Source organism: Carassius carassius, chromosome 34, assembly GCF_963082965.1.
Source record: "Carassius carassius chromosome 34, fCarCar2.1, whole genome shotgun sequence".
Taxonomy (NCBI): domain Eukaryota; kingdom Metazoa; phylum Chordata; class Actinopteri; order Cypriniformes; family Cyprinidae; genus Carassius; species Carassius carassius.
Window position 1 is genome coordinate 5,674,736 of NC_081788.1, and position 17,962 is coordinate 5,692,697.

Below are 17,962 nucleotides of genomic sequence, written 5' to 3' on the forward strand. Positions count from 1 at the left end.
TTGCTCATGTCTTACCCAGAATGCTTATGTCTTACCCAAGAGGGCCCTATATTAGTGATGGGAAGTTTGGATCATTTACCTGACTCTCTCCTTTGATCTCACTCATCAAAATGAACAAATCTTTATTCAAGTCTTCAAGTTTATTTCAATCATTTAAGTGGCATTAAATATTATACTTTTACCAGCCAAATTCCCCAAACACATCCACCTATGCAATATTGATAATATTCCAAATTAGGAAATCATAAAAACACAGCCAAAGGTAATTTATAGGAACATAAATAATTACTTTACAATCAGAATCTTTCATTCATTTGCAGAGGTGGGTAGAGTACCCAAAAACTGTACTGTATATAAAATGTACATTCAAAAAAATGATTCAAGGCCTTCTTAGGTATGACACATTTAAATTGTGTTCACTTTATTTAAATATAGCTAATTGGGAATAATACATATATATATTTAATAAGTCTAACGTAAAATGTATAAATAGTGTTATCTATGAGATTTATTTTAATTTGCTTAACTCAAATTAATTTGGCTTCGGAGCGCGCCATTTGCACATGTGCAAGACAAGCTCAGAGAAGAACATGCTCAGAGAGCGTGTGTGTCCGCCATTTTCTCGTCTGCCGCCGAAAGGACTGCTATGTTGTATTCGTTATTGGTACTGTAAGTATTATCTTGTTTGAGTATTTGTAATAAATAATTTACCTAACTGTAAGAGAATGTTTAAATTATATCATAATTTTGAGTGAAATATGCAACAGCAGTGAAAGTTGTGTGAGGTGAATTGTTCCAAGTGTCACTTCGATAGCTTAACTTACTCAAGCAACTTGCAAATTCTTTGTTAGACCAGTCTAACGATTCAGAATGTGCCTGTAACTGTTCAAAATTGGTTCTTAACTAATTGGCTTGATATCTGGATTGATATATCCGTCATAAAATGAATTGGAGGCTTGCGATCGCCGCGATTTTTTCGGCGCCGAGTCTATTTTTTAGCTGCGTCACTAACGCTGAATTGGCCACAGTGCATTGTTCTTGATCAAATTTAACCTGTCTAGCATGAAAAATAAGACATTTCACCATAAAATCCATGCCCATGGTAAATCAGAGCAAGTGACAGACAGGGGTAAGCCTACATCAGAACTAGGAGTGGAATGGTACATGTATTCGTATTGAACCGAAAACAATACGGGCGTAACTGTATGGTGCATGAATATACACGGAGAAATTTATAAAAAAATAAAAATTTTTAAAAATGTATAAAACCTGCGTGCAAATTAATTAATGTAATGCGGAAATACTGTTAGATATGCGGGTTCATAGGGACACCTAATCTGTAATCCCGCCTTAGTTCTGAAGCTTCATATAATGAATCTGCGATGTCAAGATTGCAGTGCTGGAATATGGTGTGTGTGTGTGTGTGTGTGTGAGAGAGAGAGAGAGTTATTGTACAGCTTTCTGCATTTGGCTTATTTCAGTTTTGATTTTCCCCCTGCTTAACACTAACATAAACATCAAGAGAGAGTGCATCCTGAAAGGCCTGATGATCTACCTGACTGAAGATACAGACTCTTTCTTCAAGGAGTATGTGGTAAGGGATTTTTTTTATTTATATAACAATTCTGTTAATACTTTTATGTTTTATAATATATGATTGATTATTACTAAATGCTCAATTTTCATTTTCATTTCATAATAAAATATGTATTAGTGGAATAATAAGATTTTGTTTTATTATGTTCACAGCTGTGTGTGTGCACTTTGGATGGGTTAAAAAAGCAGAGAATGAATTCCGAGTATGGGTCACCATACTTGGCTGTTTGTCACATCACTTTCGTCACTGTTGAAAAGCTTATTATTGCTATTCTATGAATGTTGTGTTTGCCAAATCAAACAGTCCAAGAAGTTAGGGAAGATGTTGAGTTTCAGACTGAAAAGTACCAATGCAATTTGCTGATTACTTTTAAAAAATAAAGGGTCAAATTCACTTAACCAAAGTGTTTTGTGTTTTGTCCAGGCCACTGAGGATGCAGAAAATTCAATCCCAAACACAGTCATGGGGATTTAAAAAATCCAAAGAGGAGATTGTACAGAAGACATCGGAGTTGTGATCGAGGGCATTAAGGTTTTGAGCAACCTAGACTGCGTGATTCTGGCATTCATCAATCGGTCTCATTTATGCTCTTGATCTTAGTTTTCCTGAAAACCTCAAGTACACCTTCGAGTTTATCCAGAAAACGTACTCGGTTACTAAACGTAACCTCTCAGCTGACTCACCTGATTTATTTCATCGCCGAAGCGAACCAGAGTGAATCGTGCGCACGGCAGAGAACACAGTACTCGTTCGCTCTTCTAGAGAGAACCGAGGTTACGTTTAGTAACCGAGTACGTTCTCTTACGAGAGCTCTCTCGTACTGCGTCTTAGCTAAGACGCTACGGGAACCCAATGTAAAACGCCGTGCGCGCAGGGATCACACACCAATAAACCTGAAGCAACGCCCAGGATTTACAGTGCACAGTCACCTGAGTGACTCACAGAGAGTCCAGGACAGAAAAGGGGGAAAGCCCTCCGTCCCATATCTAGCAGCATCCGTAGATGCGGCAATATGACATCACACAGCCGAGGCAAAGCCTGACCAATGTGGCAATGCGGGTCTTGCGCAATACTGCCCATATAACAGTCGGCAGCGCATATCGCTCATGAACTCAGAATTCCCCTCAGGGCCCTGATTCGACTATACCGACAGCAGCCTTGCTTGCCTCCAGGTTATAGAACCTGATAAATGTACACGGCGAGGCCCAACCTGCCGCCATACATATATCCTGCAAGATCCCAGTAGACCACGCCCACGACGAGGCGACGCCTCTTGTGGAGTGTGCTCTGACGCCCAACGGGCACTGAAGGCCCCTGGAAGCGTAAGCTAACGCTATGGTGTCAACTATCCATCTGGATAGAGTCTGTCTCGAAACAGCCATTCCCTTGGAACGTCCACCGAACGACACAAACAGCTGCTCCGTCTGCCGAAAGGCAGCAGAGCGAGACACATAAGCTCTTAAAACCCTGACAGGGCAAAGAAGACTCGAGTCTCTATCCTCTCCTGACACCGGCAGGGCAGACAGGGCAATAACCTGAGCCTGAAACGGCGTGTTGAGGGATTTCGGCACATAACCGTGCCTAGGTTTGAGTATGACCCTTGAGTCATTAGGCCCAAACTCCAAGCACGACTGGCTCACCGAGAGCGCGTGAAAATCACCCACACGCTTCACCGAAGCTACACCGTCTTGAACGACAGATGCTGAAGGCTAACTGATTGGATAGGCTCAAAAGGGGGACCCTTCATGGCCTCCAAAACCGCAGTGAGGTCCCACATAGGGACTGACGGGGGTCTGGGAGGATTCAGCCTCCTAGCTCCCCTGAGGAACCGGATTACCAAATCATTCCTTCCTATTGACTGACCGAGCGCTGTTTCAGAAAACGCTGCGATGGCCGCCACATAAACTTTGAGCGTGGATGGGGCTCTGCCCTTATCCAACAGCCCCTGTAGGAAGGAGAGAACCTCCGTCACCTCACAACTAAGGGGTGAATATCCTGGAGCTGTGCACCAGCTGGAGAACACCGACCACTTCGAGGCATACAGACGTCGTGTCGACGGAGCTCTAGCCTGAGTGATGGTATTCAGCACTCCCACTGCGAGATCAGCGGGTAACCGTTGAGCGCCCACACATGGAGGGACCACAACTCCGGTTGAGGGTGCCAAATCGAGCCCCTGGCCTGCGAGAGGAGGTCCCTCCTCAACGGTACTGGCCACGGGGCGACATCTGCTAACTGCATCAAATCTGGGAACCATGGTTGGTTCTTCCAAAGAGGTGCTACAAGCAGTATTGAACATCTCGTTTCTCTCACCCGTTCTATCACCTGCGGAAGGAGGGAGACGGGAGGGAAAGCATAAAGCGGGCAGCACGGCCATTCCCGTGACAGCGCACTTTCGTTCTTGGAAAAGAACGCAGGGCAGTGAGCGTTTTCGTGGGACGCGAAGAGGTCCACCTCCGCCCTGCCAAATCTCTCCCACAACAGCCGGACTGTTTGCGGGTGTAGAGACCATTCGCCCGTAGGAACATTGCCTCTGGACAGCCTGTCTGGACCCAGATTCTGTAGCCCAGGCACATGCACTGCCCTCAGCGAACGCACGTTGCGCTGAGCCCAAACCAGGAGGCGTTCCGCTAGCCTGTACAGGTTTCAGGACCCGAGACCGCCCTGGCGATTTATGTAGGACACCACAGACATGTGGTGACAGCCGCGCCGTCATGGAACACGAGTTCAGAACTATACCCAGAAACAGAATCGTCTGACTGGGGTTCAGCGAACTCTTCGCCCAATTGACACTGAAGCCGAGCTTCTCGAGGTGATCGAGTAAAACGGTCCTGTGGTCCACGAGCTCCGCTCGTGATTGGGCCAGAACCAGCCAGTCGTCCAAATAATTCAGCGCTCGCTCCTCTCAGACTCAGAGGCATGCGAGTGCTGAATTATTTGGACGACTGGCTGGTACGAGGAGCCACGGACAAGCCGAACGGCAGGACTGTAAACTGGTATGCCTGGCCCTCGAAGGCGAATCTCAAATATCGCCTGTGGTTTGACGCTATCTGTATTTGAAAATATGCGTCCTTCAGATCTATTGACATGAACCAGTCCCCTCTGCGAATCTGCGCGAGGAGCTTTCTGGTCGTAAGCATTTTGAAACTGCGTTTCATCAATGCCTTGTTCAGCTGTCTTAGATCCAGTATGGGCCTGAGACCCCCGTCTCTCTTGGGCACCAGAAAGTATCTGCTGTACAGCCCCCCCTCGCTTTGAGCTTGAGACACAGGCTCTACAGCCCCTTTGCTCAACAGTTTTGATATTTCGGCCCAAAGTATGTGTGCTACTTCTGTTGTGACCGTAGAGGGCGTCGAAAAAACTGTAGCGAGTAGCCTCTCTTTATAATGCCTAGCACCCAATCCGAAACCCCTGGAAGCGCTGACCATGCATCTGCATGAATGACTAAGGGCTGGATGCGAAGCGCGCTCTGTTGACTGGGCAACGGTGGCGCTTGGGTGTGCTGCGCATTTGAGGCCGGGAGCACGCTGATCACAGCAGGCAGATCGCTCCTCCTCGACCCCGTCCCGGCACTTAACCGACTGGGGGAAGGCTGAGCAGGTCCCGCGGGACTCGATATGTCTGCGAGTAACTGTGGGCTGCATATGTGCACATTTACCACTTTCAACTCGCTGTCTGCCTGTGCAGAGCGTACGTGCACGGGCCTCGTTTTTACAGAAGCCACGCGCCGTATGTGACATAGTGTATGTGGGCATTGGGGAGTGGGCACGTTTACTATGCGGCGCGCTCGACCGATCTGTGTCGATCTTATGTGCGCGAGCTCTGTGTGCAGGGCTGTGCTTACATGTGGAGATGGGCACTGAGGAGTGGGCATCGTCACTGCATTTATAGCACCATCGGCCGTGGCCGGACGAGTGTGCACGGGTTTCGTTTTTACAGAAACCACATGACGCGTGTGATATAGTAATTGTGGGCACTGAGGGGTGGGCACGCTTACTATGCAGTATGCGCGATCGACTTGAGTTGCTTTTATGGGTGCAGGCCCTGTGTGCAGGGTTGTGCTTACATGTGGAGATGGGCACTGAGGAGTGGGCATCATCACTGCATTTATAGCACCATCGGCCGTGGCCGGACGAACGTGCACGGATTTAGTTTTTACAGAAACCACATGACGCGTGTGACATAGTGATTGTGGGCACTGAGGAGTGGGCACGTTTACTATGTAGTGCGCGTGATCGACTTGAGTCGCTTTTATGGGCGCGAGCCCTGTGTGAAGGGCTGTGCTTATATGTGGAGATGGGCACTGAGCAGTGGGCATCGTCACTACATTTATAGCACCATCGGCCGTGGCCGGGACACCAGAAATTACACCTTTTTCGGGAAATATCTGCGTAGCCGTGATAACGGTTTTTGTGTGCAGGCAAGCGGGCAACCATACAGGCTTGCGCATTGCAAAAGACACTGAAACAGTCACAATCTCTGGAACTGAAACAGCGGCGCGCTTAGGTGAGAGCCCGGCCACAGCGGAACTCGTACACCGGCGCTTCGATGAAGCAGCCATCGTGTGTAGTGCAGACGCAGCGTCATGCAGCATGCATAGATGGCTTTCCTAGGATGGCTTCGGGGCTCCCGGCCTCACCGTAATCTTCTGCCGCGGTCCCCGCGTTCCAAGCCTTCGCCACCTCTTCGTGAAGCTCAGGAAGAAATGAGGCGGGCTTTGAGAAGTACGCTCATCCGAAAGGAAAATACCATCCAGCCGGGAATGAGAGGGGGGGCGCTGGTGCAGACCACTCGCGGCCGAGACTCGTCGCGGCCAACGCGAGCACTCGCCCCGGCTCCTTCTCGATGTCAGCTCGTCTGCTGGGCTTCTGAGCAGAAGGCGCGAGATCCTCGGAGCTCGCCCAGCCCTCACTGCCCGAAGCTAGCAGAGAACGCGTGTCCTCTTCCCCCGACGCGGCCCTGAGATCGACTTCCTCGGACAACGCGCCGGCAAACAGCGGGCGCTGCCCACCGGGAAGCGATGCAGGGGGGGGGGGGGCGGTGAAGCAGGGCGAACCGGCGAGCTCGGTTGAGCTGAAGACGGTTCCGGAATCCGCTGGAAGCTACGCTTTTACGGCGCCTCAGCGCAGCGGAGAATGCAGGCTCAGAGAAAAAGGCCAGGCGAGTCCTCAGAGTCACCATGGCAACAGCTCGCAGTGAGGGCATCCGCCGTCAGCGAGCGCGAGCGCTGCATGATCTTCACCCAGGCAGGAGACACAGATGAGGTACCAGTCTCCCTCGCTGAGTGGGGCTCTGACGAGCCGCAGGAAGGCATCTTAAAAAAGACGCGAGCTCTTTTACGAGTGACACACATAAAGAACAGTTGGATATAACAGAATTGAAAGGATATAGGCGCCGGACAGCGCAGCAGGAACGGAAGTGGAAGGCGGCGAAGGCCAGCAGCTTCAGAATGGCTCGTCCCGCTGATATACCTCTCAGACGGCGCTTGCTTCCTCCGTGATCCAGCGATGCGTGAGCTTCGCTGAAGAGATGAAAAATCAGGTGAGTCAGCCTTTTCGAGTTCCTTTTATAGGTTGGGCCACACCCGTTTCGGCGGGAAGTGGCAAGAAGGGCGCTAAGCCCTTATTGGTCTGATGTTGCATCAGCCTGCGCTCGATAGGCTGTGCAGTTGCCGCAGAACAAACCAATGAGCGAACGAGCCGTCTCGCCTATGGCTGTGTACTGCTGCAAATGCGCTTTACAAAAATACAAAATTAAGGATTATTTTTTGCTTCAGTATTTCGTGAAAAGAGACTTTTCCCGTAGCGTCTTAGCTAAGACGCAGTACGAGAGAGCTCTCGTAAGAGAACCTAATGAACTTTGATGGACTTGAATGCAAAGATCCTGCAACTCAAAATCAAGCTGTTTGCATGAGATGTGCAATAATGTGAATTATTTGAAAATACATGCACGTGCACACACACAAAAAAGTACATTTCCTTTTTATACATTCTTACATGCTTTTTCTTACACACTTTTTGTGTATTTCTAGTTAGTCATTTATGTCTTTTTAGGGATAGTTCACCCAAAAATGATAATTGTCATCATTTACAGACCCTGGGGTTGTTCCAAACCTGTATAAAATGTCTTTATTCTGTTGAACACAAAGGAAGATGTGTTAAAGAATATGGGAAACTGAACTGTTCTGGGCCACCATTGATTTCCATAGTTGTTGTTTTTTTCTTCCTACTATGGAAGTCAATGGTGGCCCAGAACTGTTCAGTTTCCCATATTCTTTAACATATAGATCCTTTGTGTTCAACAGAATAAAGACATTTGTACATGTTTGGAACAAACTGAGGATGAGTAAATGATGACAAAATTTTCATTTATCCCTTTTTTAAGTTCACCCAGATATTAAAATTATGTCATTAATAACTCACCCTCATGTCGTTCCAAACCTGTAAGACCTCCGTATATCTTCGGAACACAGTTTAAGATATTTTAGATTTAGTCCGAGAGCTCTCAGTCCCTCCATTGAAGCTGTGTGTACGGTCTACTGTACATGTCCAGAAAGGTAAGAAAAACATCATCAAAGTAGTCCATGTGACATCAGAGGGTCAGTTAGAATATTTTGAAGCATCGAAAATACATTTTGGTCCAAAAATAGCAAAAACTACCACTTTATTCAGCATTGTCTTCAATTCCGGGTCTGTTGTGAGCGCGTCGTATGTATTTTCGATGCTTCAAAATATTCTAACTGACCCTCTGATGTCACATGGACTACTTTGATGATGTTTTTCTTACCTTTCTGGACATGTACAGTATACCGTACAAACACTTTCAATGTGGGGGACAGAAAGCTCTCGGACAGCAATCTGTCGCCATTCTCATTTAAGCACTGTCAAGGCAATGCCATAAGTTTATATATGTGTTTATAAGGATCTTAAGTAATGTATTTTTGTATTGTCTAGTTGGGAAATGCATTTTAAAGCGCCGATGAATGACTTTTATTTCCGTCTGTCTAAAGCTCAGTTTTTCTTAGAGCATGTTGTGTATGCTTACAGTTTTCACCATCTGGAGAAGAAATTAAAATGCAAAAACGTCTTGTGGTCCTGGTCTTCTTCAGTGGTTTATCTACGTGTTCATTTGGCAACATATCAGTGAAAAGGCAGCATTCAGAGCTTCATCGTGGTCAAAATGGCAGCTAGCAACAGATCTGCTACAAATACTTCGTCTTTCATCCTCATCTGCAAGCAGTGCCGCTCGTGCTCGAGCCAAAGCAAAAGCGGCTAGGGTAAGAGCCTCATATGAAAGCAAGGAAGCAGAGTTAAAAGTGGAAAAAGTGAAAATCGACACAGTGCTACAGGTGCTAGAATTACAAAGAGAAGCAGATGCCGCAGTAGCTGAGGCAGAGGTGCTAGAAGAAGCAGAGGCAATACGAGATGGGCATGAGAGCCGAAGATCAGAATCAGATAGAGTTAAAAGAGAAAGAACATGTGAATATCTGAAATCTCAAATGAATGTGAATAAACATAATGGCCCCGCTCCAGCCACCTGCAACCAAAGTGTTGAAATACAGGGCACATTCATCACATGGAATCCGACTGAAAACGACGTTTCAGACGCAGAACCTTCACCTGTTAACACTAGGCCCAAGCGCCACAACCAACACACATCCGTGACTATCCAAACCACATCTTCCTCTCCTAAAGGTGAGACTAAACCAAAAACTAAACAAACTAAGAACGCACTCAACCCATTCTCCAGCCCTTTCGTGCCTCTCTACAACTCACCTGCAAGCACGTCACACCAAGCAGAGCCACTTGCACAATATAAGGCACGTCATGACCTCATCACTTCACAAAAATTCCTTCTTCCAGAGATTGGACAGTTTTCCTAAAATTACAGCAAAGGATAATGTGAAACTGAGGGAACTTGGGGATCTGTTACAGGAGATTCAAGGAGCAAAAGAGGATGGGTATCTGCCCGGTCTTCTCTATCTTGACACGTCACATGGAATCAGGCCAATTGTGTACATACTCCCATATGGAATTCAGGAGAAGTGGATGTCACTAGGTTCACAATATAAAGAGGATCATCATGACTGCTTTCCACCTTTCAGTTACTTTTGTAAGTTCATATGCAAAGAAGCTAAGAGACGTAACGATCCAAGCTTTAACCAACAGTACAGCCAAACACAATTAAAATTAGAAAGACCTAACCTGAGAAACTTTAGCTCCGCCAAACCCATCTCCGTAAATAAAACTAATATTTCACCCCCCAACAAGAACTTTAAAAGCAACTGCCCGCTGCACAATAAGCCCCACCCACTCAATAAATGCAGGACATTCAGGAACAAATGAGCATCAACTAAGATTAATAAATGCTGTAGAAGGATTGTGCTTGCTTAGATCATGTTAACTAAAGTAGTTAACTAATATTAACTAATGGACCGTTATTCAAAAGTGTTACCGATTAAGTTTATCATCACTTGATTATAAGGATTTCATTGCTTTTCAAAAAACTGTGAACTGATTCTATGTATTCTTTTTTCTTCCCTTTTAGCCATTTGTAAACAGGACAAGGACAGCCTTAAGGAAAGCTGAGGAAAGCTGGGGCCCATTCTTCGTACGTCGCTTATTACATCCGAGATCAAATGACACATCCAATATGATATCATCGTGCTAATCATGATCCGGCTAATTGGGTTCTCCGAACACACCTGTTGTGTATGATTAGTATCGCTGGATTGAGTTATCGGAGATAATTGCGCGTTCATGTGTTGGCTTAAAAGGGGATATGTATCGATACTCGAAACCATGATCAGCAGTGCAGTGATTGGCTGGTGGCAAGACGCAATGTAATGACGTCATATAATTTAAAATGACAGCTGACGAAAAACTTGACAAATTTCTGGACTTTTATAAGGAAACAGCCAAGCAAAAAAAACTACATAAAGGTTATAATAGATACATTAAACAGATAATAGATACTGATAGATAGATGTTTTTGTTTTATTAGAATTTTTTTCATGATTCCCAATTATTTATTATCCCGTTTTTTATAATAGTTGTACAGTCTTTACATTTTTATTTCAATGTAGAAATTATCTATTCATTTCATTTTATATTTGGACAGATTTGTTATGTGACAGCATTAATGAAAGTTTCTTAAGGGTCAATATCCTGTTATCTGCATCTCCTGCGCTCCATCAAGCCACTCTTATACTAGCAGTCATCACTCAAAATAATGCACGACTCTATTATCTGTATAGCATGTGTTATGAAGTAATAATTTTATAAACAAATAAATATTTCAGTGAGTAAAACTGGCTGTGTCTATAGTAGGCTGTTATGGACTACACAGCATTTTTATATTATTTTTAAATAATTTTTTTAATGATTATTATTTTAAATTATTGTCCCTGGATCAGTACGATACTCTTGTAATAAAGTAGCGGTGGTAGCAGACATATTTTGAGTATCAGTTCTGGTTGAAAAGAAGCGATCTAATCCTGTTTACATGAAATAAGCCTGCTCCCGAGCAGGTTTAAGCTTACAGACCTGTTGCTATGACAGCAGCTCCGGGATGAGCTTCGAAGAACCAAATGATCAAAGATCACGCCAAATCATCAACATTCAAATCCAGCTAACTGAGTTAGCGACGTACGAAGAACGGGCCCCTGTTCTCTGCATTTCCAAGAGACAATACTATACCTCCACAGTCTAATGTTGTGTTTGTACTAAACCCAGAGCAGCCCTGAATGAATCGACAGAATGACCCAGCTCATATTCTAATACTATAGACTGCATTTAAAAAGCTTTGCACAGGCTGTTTAATGCTGATAATGTACTGCGTGTGTCTTTACACAAAAACTACATGATGTAAATAGCCTAGAAATGAAAAACACAGGAACTCATAGTGAGTACAGCTACAATATCATGATGAACTCATTGTGATGTTGTTATAATGATTATTAATTCTGATTAATATAAAGTTTTTTTGAGGGGAGCATCTCATATTCTGGTCTGTGATAAACATAACTATACTTTGAGATTTTGTTGTGCAAGGTAAACCTCACACACTCACACCCAAACATTCATATGTGTTAACATACATGGAAAAATAAACCACTGTTTCAAAACGTGTGTGTTTTCTGCATGAGTGTGTGTAATGTGCATTATAGAACAAAATGTCAAGCATCATCAAGTTTTTTACATTTCATGAGCTGAGAATGATTCAGATGATTTTTTACTATTTATATATATATATATATATATATATATATATATATATATATATATATATATATATATATATATATATATATATGTGTGTGTGTGTGTGTGTGTGTGTGTGTACATGTATATATTATACTTAAGGAGCTCATTAATTAAACACAATTTGGAACTCATGTCCACAATTTTTTTGTGTTGTGTCATAAGTTGTGTCTTAATTTGATTTATAATTATTACACAAATAGTATTTTAAAATTACATTTCAAAATGTTTTATTTTACTCTTTAATTTACTATTAATTTATTCTTCATTTTGTATATTCTGTATTATTCCACCCTTGATATTACATATTCTTCTTGCTATTATTAACCTATTGTTGTTCAGTTATTTATTATGGTATTATTCATATTATACATATAATTTTATGCTATTATAAATCTATTATATCACATATGTTATTGTACCGTTGTACTCACTTTTCATATTATTCACTTTACTTTAAGTTGTAATACATCTACTTTTTAATATAACATATCACTTTTACTATACTTCTACTGTGCACTGTATCAGTGCATATTTTCATTTTCACTGTTACATGTGTTATTATTTGTTGTGGAGTATATCTGTAGGCTATAGTGCTATCAAAATGAAAAGCAGACTACAAGTGTGTCACTTTTTGATTTGTATTTACTTGTTTTATTCAGTTTTCTCAACAATAGTAAATTATTAGTGTTTAAAGATGTATTATTTGGATTTTATCCCAGTATTTCAAAGGGAATGAGCTGTGTTCTGACCTGAGACACAAGAAAGAGAGAAAAAAAAAAGAAAGAAAAATGTTGGGACACAAAAAAAGCAATAAAACAACTACATTTCATTTAATGTACATTCAAATTACATTACATGCAAATGTCACAGTTATACTAAATTAACATTAGAATTGTAAACTGAAAAAACATCAATGAAATCAACAAGTGAGACAAATGTGAGCTTACACAATTCCTTAGCAGTTCACGAGTTTGCATTTACTTATAATTAAATAAAGGTTATGCGTATTTGGCGTGCTGTCCGGGGGGAGAGCTCCGAGCCCGGCAAGACTCCCGAGCCCGGGACACCCCCCACTCCCCCCCCCCCCCATCCCGTACGGGGAGAGGGGTCTGAGCTCGGAGTTCGGCGTAGCACAACTGCTCCCCTGAGTTTTTCTACCTGAGCTGGGGTAGAAACTTGGCTGAAGGTGCGAGATCGGGGTGGCGGAGGGATTCTGAAAGTCGATAGACTTGATTATTTATAGGCGTTTTCTCGGGCTAATTGGTAAACAGTGTAATTGCTGATGATGATAAACTGGCCGTGTTAATTATCCGTGCACGCTTCTCCCGAAATTCGTTTGTGAAACGTCACTTCACGAGTTCGCATTTACTTATAATTAAATAAAGGTTATGCGTATTTGGCGTGCTGTCCGGGGGGAAAGCTCCGTGCCCGGCAAGACTCCCGAGCCCGGGGCACCCCCCCCCCCCCCCACCTTGTCCGGGGAGAGGGGTCTGAGCTCGGAGTTCGGCTTAGCCCAAGTGCTCCCCAAAAAGCAATTAGAACGGGACAGCAGCCAGATATGCGAATTTTTGTGCTTAAATGTTAGATGGGTGCTGGGCGTCCTTTGGTGTATAAAAGTTACGGCAGTGTCTATTTGACTTCCTGTGGAAGCATTTGAAAGAGAGAGATGGGAACTCCCGCTGGAGACGCGATTATTGCGGCAGTTGGGAAGATCGAAAAGGCTCCTGCGGGAGCATGCACTGCTGCGGCAGTGAGAAAATATGGAGAGGCTCCTGCGGGAGCATACACTGCTGTGGCAGTAAGGGAATATGGAAAGGCTCCTGTGGGAGCTGGCACTGCTGCAGCAGTGGAAAAAATACGGAATGGCTCCTGCGGGAGCTGACAATGCTGCGGCAGTGAGAAAATATGGAGAGGCTCCTGCAGAAACATACACTGCTGCAGCAGTGAGAAAATATGGAGAGGCTCCTGCGGGAGCATACACTGCTGCGGCAGTGAGGATAATATGGAAAAGGCTCCTGCGAGAGCATACATTGCTGTGGTAGTGAGGGAATGCGGAAAGGCTCCTGCGGGAGCGGGGTGCCGTTGTAATGAGAAATGGAGATGGCTATGGAAAAACGGGTGACTGATGAGGGTTTGGTGGGCTTTCTTGAGATTTAAGCGGTCTGATCGGATGTAGCTCTTAAAAAAAACTTCTGATGACCAGCGACCGAGTGTTTGGATCTGATGTTGGGAAAGGCCATTTTGAGCCACTGTGATGGCTGCACCTATTCTGAGGGAATGGCTGGAGAAATCATCAGCTGAGATAGCAGAAAGACATAAGACAGACTTTAGGCGTTTTTAGAACCAAAAAACGGGAGACAGGGCGGCTGGAGTCATCTGTGAAAAAGAGGGTCGGAAAGGGATTTAGCTTGGGATTTCCTGAGCTGAAGGAAGGCTAGGAGAGTTTGGTATTGGAGAATAGGTGAATGGAGGTTAAAAATATAAATAAAGTGGCTGTTCATTGTCTGGTCTGTCTTACTTTGCTTTATATGAAATGACATGGCTTCATCGTCCAGGACTGCTTGATCAGAAATGGTGGGGTGGATGTTCGGTTTAAAGCTGGAAGTGGTAGTGAGCTCTTAGCGTCTGAGAAAGCCGAAGAAGGCTAGGATAAACATGGCATCTAGCGTACGAGCGGTGTCGACGTAATGGTAAACCTGGCGGAGCGTGGAAATGCATTTAGTCAGGATTTCAAAGGTTATGGGCTGCCTGGTGTCTGGGCGCGTGGGGTGGGCTCTTTGAATGCCTTTGATGAGAAGGGAGGTCTGTGAATTGGCTATTAGGGGTGAGGATGAACTGAATATGAGTTGTTAGCGTTGAGGTGCGAAATAAATGAAGTGATAGAGAGCAGGGAAGAATCGGGGAACGGCAGATTATAGGCAGAATGGAATGCTTTAAAACATTTCCATGCTGTTAAAGGTGCCATCTGTCATATCTGGCAAAAAAATCAAGTCATACTCCACATTCCATACCAGATGGGGGCAGTATGCCTCAATAAAGTGAATTGGTCTACTCTAGAGTAACAAACGAGAAACAGCATAGTCTCTATGCTCCGCCCCTACCTTCACAACAACCCTAGAGCATAGCTGAAGCCTATAAGACAGCGGTTCTCAATTGCAGTCCTCGCGCCCCACTGCTCTGCACAGTTTGAACGTTTCTCTTAGCGCTTCAGACATTTGTTCTATTCTAACATAAGTGCCCTGCGAAGTGGACGTCACAGGATATTCAGCCATGATTCCAGTTCGAAGTGAACGTAGCTATATGTTCCAATCAAAGTGCATTGAAGTGTGCAAGACGTGAATTTAAATTGTATTGATTTACAGAGGTATATGATGTCACAGTTGTCCATGTTTAAAGACGCTGCACAGCACAAATCAGTGAATGAATGTTTCGATGTGAGGTAAACTTCAACAGATTTCCCCTGCTCAGAGAGTAGGGAGCAATGAACAATTGAAAAACAGTTCATGCACGGAGTTCATTTCTAACGAGCTGATTATCTGAATGAGGTGTGTTAACAAAGAGAAACGTGCAAAATATGCAGAGCAGTGGGGCGCGAGGACTGGAATTGAGAACCGCTGCTATAAGAGGACGTTTTGCCTCCAGAGGAACGTTGGGTGATGTCAAGTGATTTTGAAACATGACATCTTCAAGCTACTCCCCTTCACCTTTACCAGTGAATATGTTCCTATTCCTTTTGTTCATATTACATTGAGTTGTATATACACATTATTGGAATTAAATTAATTTGACAGACAGCATTCTGTCAACATCATTGGTCAACATCAGACAGCTGATGTTGACCAAGCTAGCGCCAACCAACGTAACCAGAGCTGCCAACTCTCAAGCATTCACCGTGAGACACACGCAATTGACTCTTTTCACACACTTTTATGCAACACATCAATTTTCTCACGTACAGAAAAACCACGAAGCAAAGGAAACCTCATTTCTTTCAGGTCGATCAGTTGTCTCCAGCGATTGAAAGCAGTGCCGATGTTTACTCTGGTTCGGCTCCTTTTCTTATCGGATTTGATTTGTGATTCCGAGCGCGGTTGTTTCCCTGTAGCGGGTGGTGGTCTCTTGCCAAGGGCTTAAGTCATCCTTCCGCTCTCTTCCCTGAACTGAAATGAAGTAGTGGGCTGTACTTTCCACATGATTGACATCAGGTATAAGTATGCCCACAAGCCGTGCGAGTTATTCGTGTATTGCAGGTTGGCTGGTGGTTATGTTGCCCACATACAGCCTCCCATGGCCGAAACTGGTATTACGACACCTGTCGGGCCGGGGCTAGTAATGCTACTGCTAATTAAGGTTGATATCTCTGCAGCACTATAACTTAACATTTTTTTAATGACATCATCGCCCTTATTTCTTCTCATAATTTTGATGCATGTAGGTCATTTTTTGAATATTTATAGCTCAATTTTTGCACATGGCACCTTTAAGTATGATTGCAGGGTACTTGGGGAAATGGCTTGGAGAATAGAATCTCTTGAAGTTTCGAGAAGGGGTCTCAGAGGAAGATTCAGAGGAATATTAGTTCTGAATAAGGAGGTACTGGGGTTGGGAGTGGTTCCGCCTGCGGTGCCAACAGCCTGAATTTCTGAAAGGCAAAACTTGCCTCAGGAATGCGTTTTGAGGTTATGATGAACTGATCGTTAGCGGAGATCCAGATTAAACGTCTTTGAAAGGGCATTAAGGTGGGTGAATGAGAAGGGCCATTATTAATTCAATGTACAGTAGCCTCGTTATCGCAGTGAATAATGATGCTGGACCATTCTTTTCCCCACAGAAAGGCTGCCAGGACAAGATGATATAGCTTGAAAAGGGGTGAGGATATTAATGGCTGGCGAAAATCTAACGGCTGGGAGGGCCATGTAGAAGTGGACCAGTGATTTTGGTGAAATCCTCCGAAACCGATGGAGGGGGCGGCAGCTTTTGATTATTGGTGATTCCATAGGCTCTCTCTCCTGCACGGATTAAAACATCCAATAGTTATGATTTGTCAAGAACAAAGGGTTTAGCTCCACCCATGCATGATAATATCGTGTATTGTCGATCTTACAGGCTGACGATATGACGATTTGAAAAATGACCATATCGCCCAACTCTAGCAGGAGCGAGAACTGCTGCGGCACTGAGGAAATATGGAAAAAAAGATCCTGCGGGAGCGGGCACTGCTGCGGCAGCGGGGAAATACAGATGGACGCTCCTGCAGGAGCAGGCACTGCTGGGATGCTGGAGTGAGGATGGGCTATTATGGATGGATAAGGGGATGTTTAAAGAGGGTTAGTTATGGTGGGTCACGAGTTTGAGTGAACAGGGATGGACTGGCGTTAAGGGGGTTGGCTGATGAGGGTTCGGTGATCTTCTTTTATATGGAGACATTAGGGTATTGCGGAACAGAGAACTAATGAGGAGCATGAGAGGAGGAGGAAAGATAGCTGCTGGAGCCGCCTGCGGAGATGTGCTTACACTTGGGACAGCTCTGGGAGTGGAAGAGAGAGGGGAAAGGAGGGGAATGGCGGACAACGGGGCCTGAGCCGGAACATAGAGAAGGAAGGGGGAGCAAGAGAGGAGGAGGAAAGATAGCTGCTGGAGCCGCCTGCGGAGACGTGCTCACGCTTGGGACGGCTTCGGAAGTGGATGAAATGAGGGTGAAAGAGGAGGTGAACGGCGGGTATAGGGGCCTGCGCCAATATGAGAGGCAATGTCACACTGGGGTTTAGACTGTGGGGCTGCAGGCCATGAGTAGGGGAGAGGGTTGTCGAAAAAGGGGTTGTGGATGGGTCTGCACCGCTATCGGAGGCATGCTCGCGTTAGCGTCTGTACGGGAGCTGGAGGCCACTGAAAAGGAAAGGAGGTAAGTAGCAGCAGGAAGAAAGTAAGGGTCTGGGTTGCAAGTGGAAGCAGCTTCGCACTTGCTTCACGTGTTGTTGGTCACAGGAAGGGAATCCTGAAGAAACTATGTGCAACCTGCACTACTACCGGAGGCAGCCTCACGCTAGTGTTTACTATGGGAGCTGGAGGACGCTGAACAGAAAATGGTTTATTAATAGCATGA

General features: G+C 44.7%; 1 long non-coding RNA gene across 2 annotated transcripts; it reads left to right on the top strand.

The window, feature by feature from the left end:
- Positions 1-426: 426 nt before the first annotated feature.
- Positions 427-8,320, top strand: LOC132115085 (uncharacterized). 2 transcript variants are annotated; one of them, XR_009425408.1, is made up of 4 exons: positions 427-664; positions 1,542-1,594; positions 2,021-2,227; positions 7,429-8,320. It is a non-coding gene; the product is annotated as an uncharacterized LOC132115085 (long non-coding RNA). The 2 variants fall into 2 exon arrangements; XR_009425407.1 differs by lacking the exon at positions 7,429-8,320 and having other exon boundaries at positions 443-664; positions 2,021-2,239.
- The last annotated feature ends 9,642 nt before the right edge of the window (positions 8,321-17,962 follow it).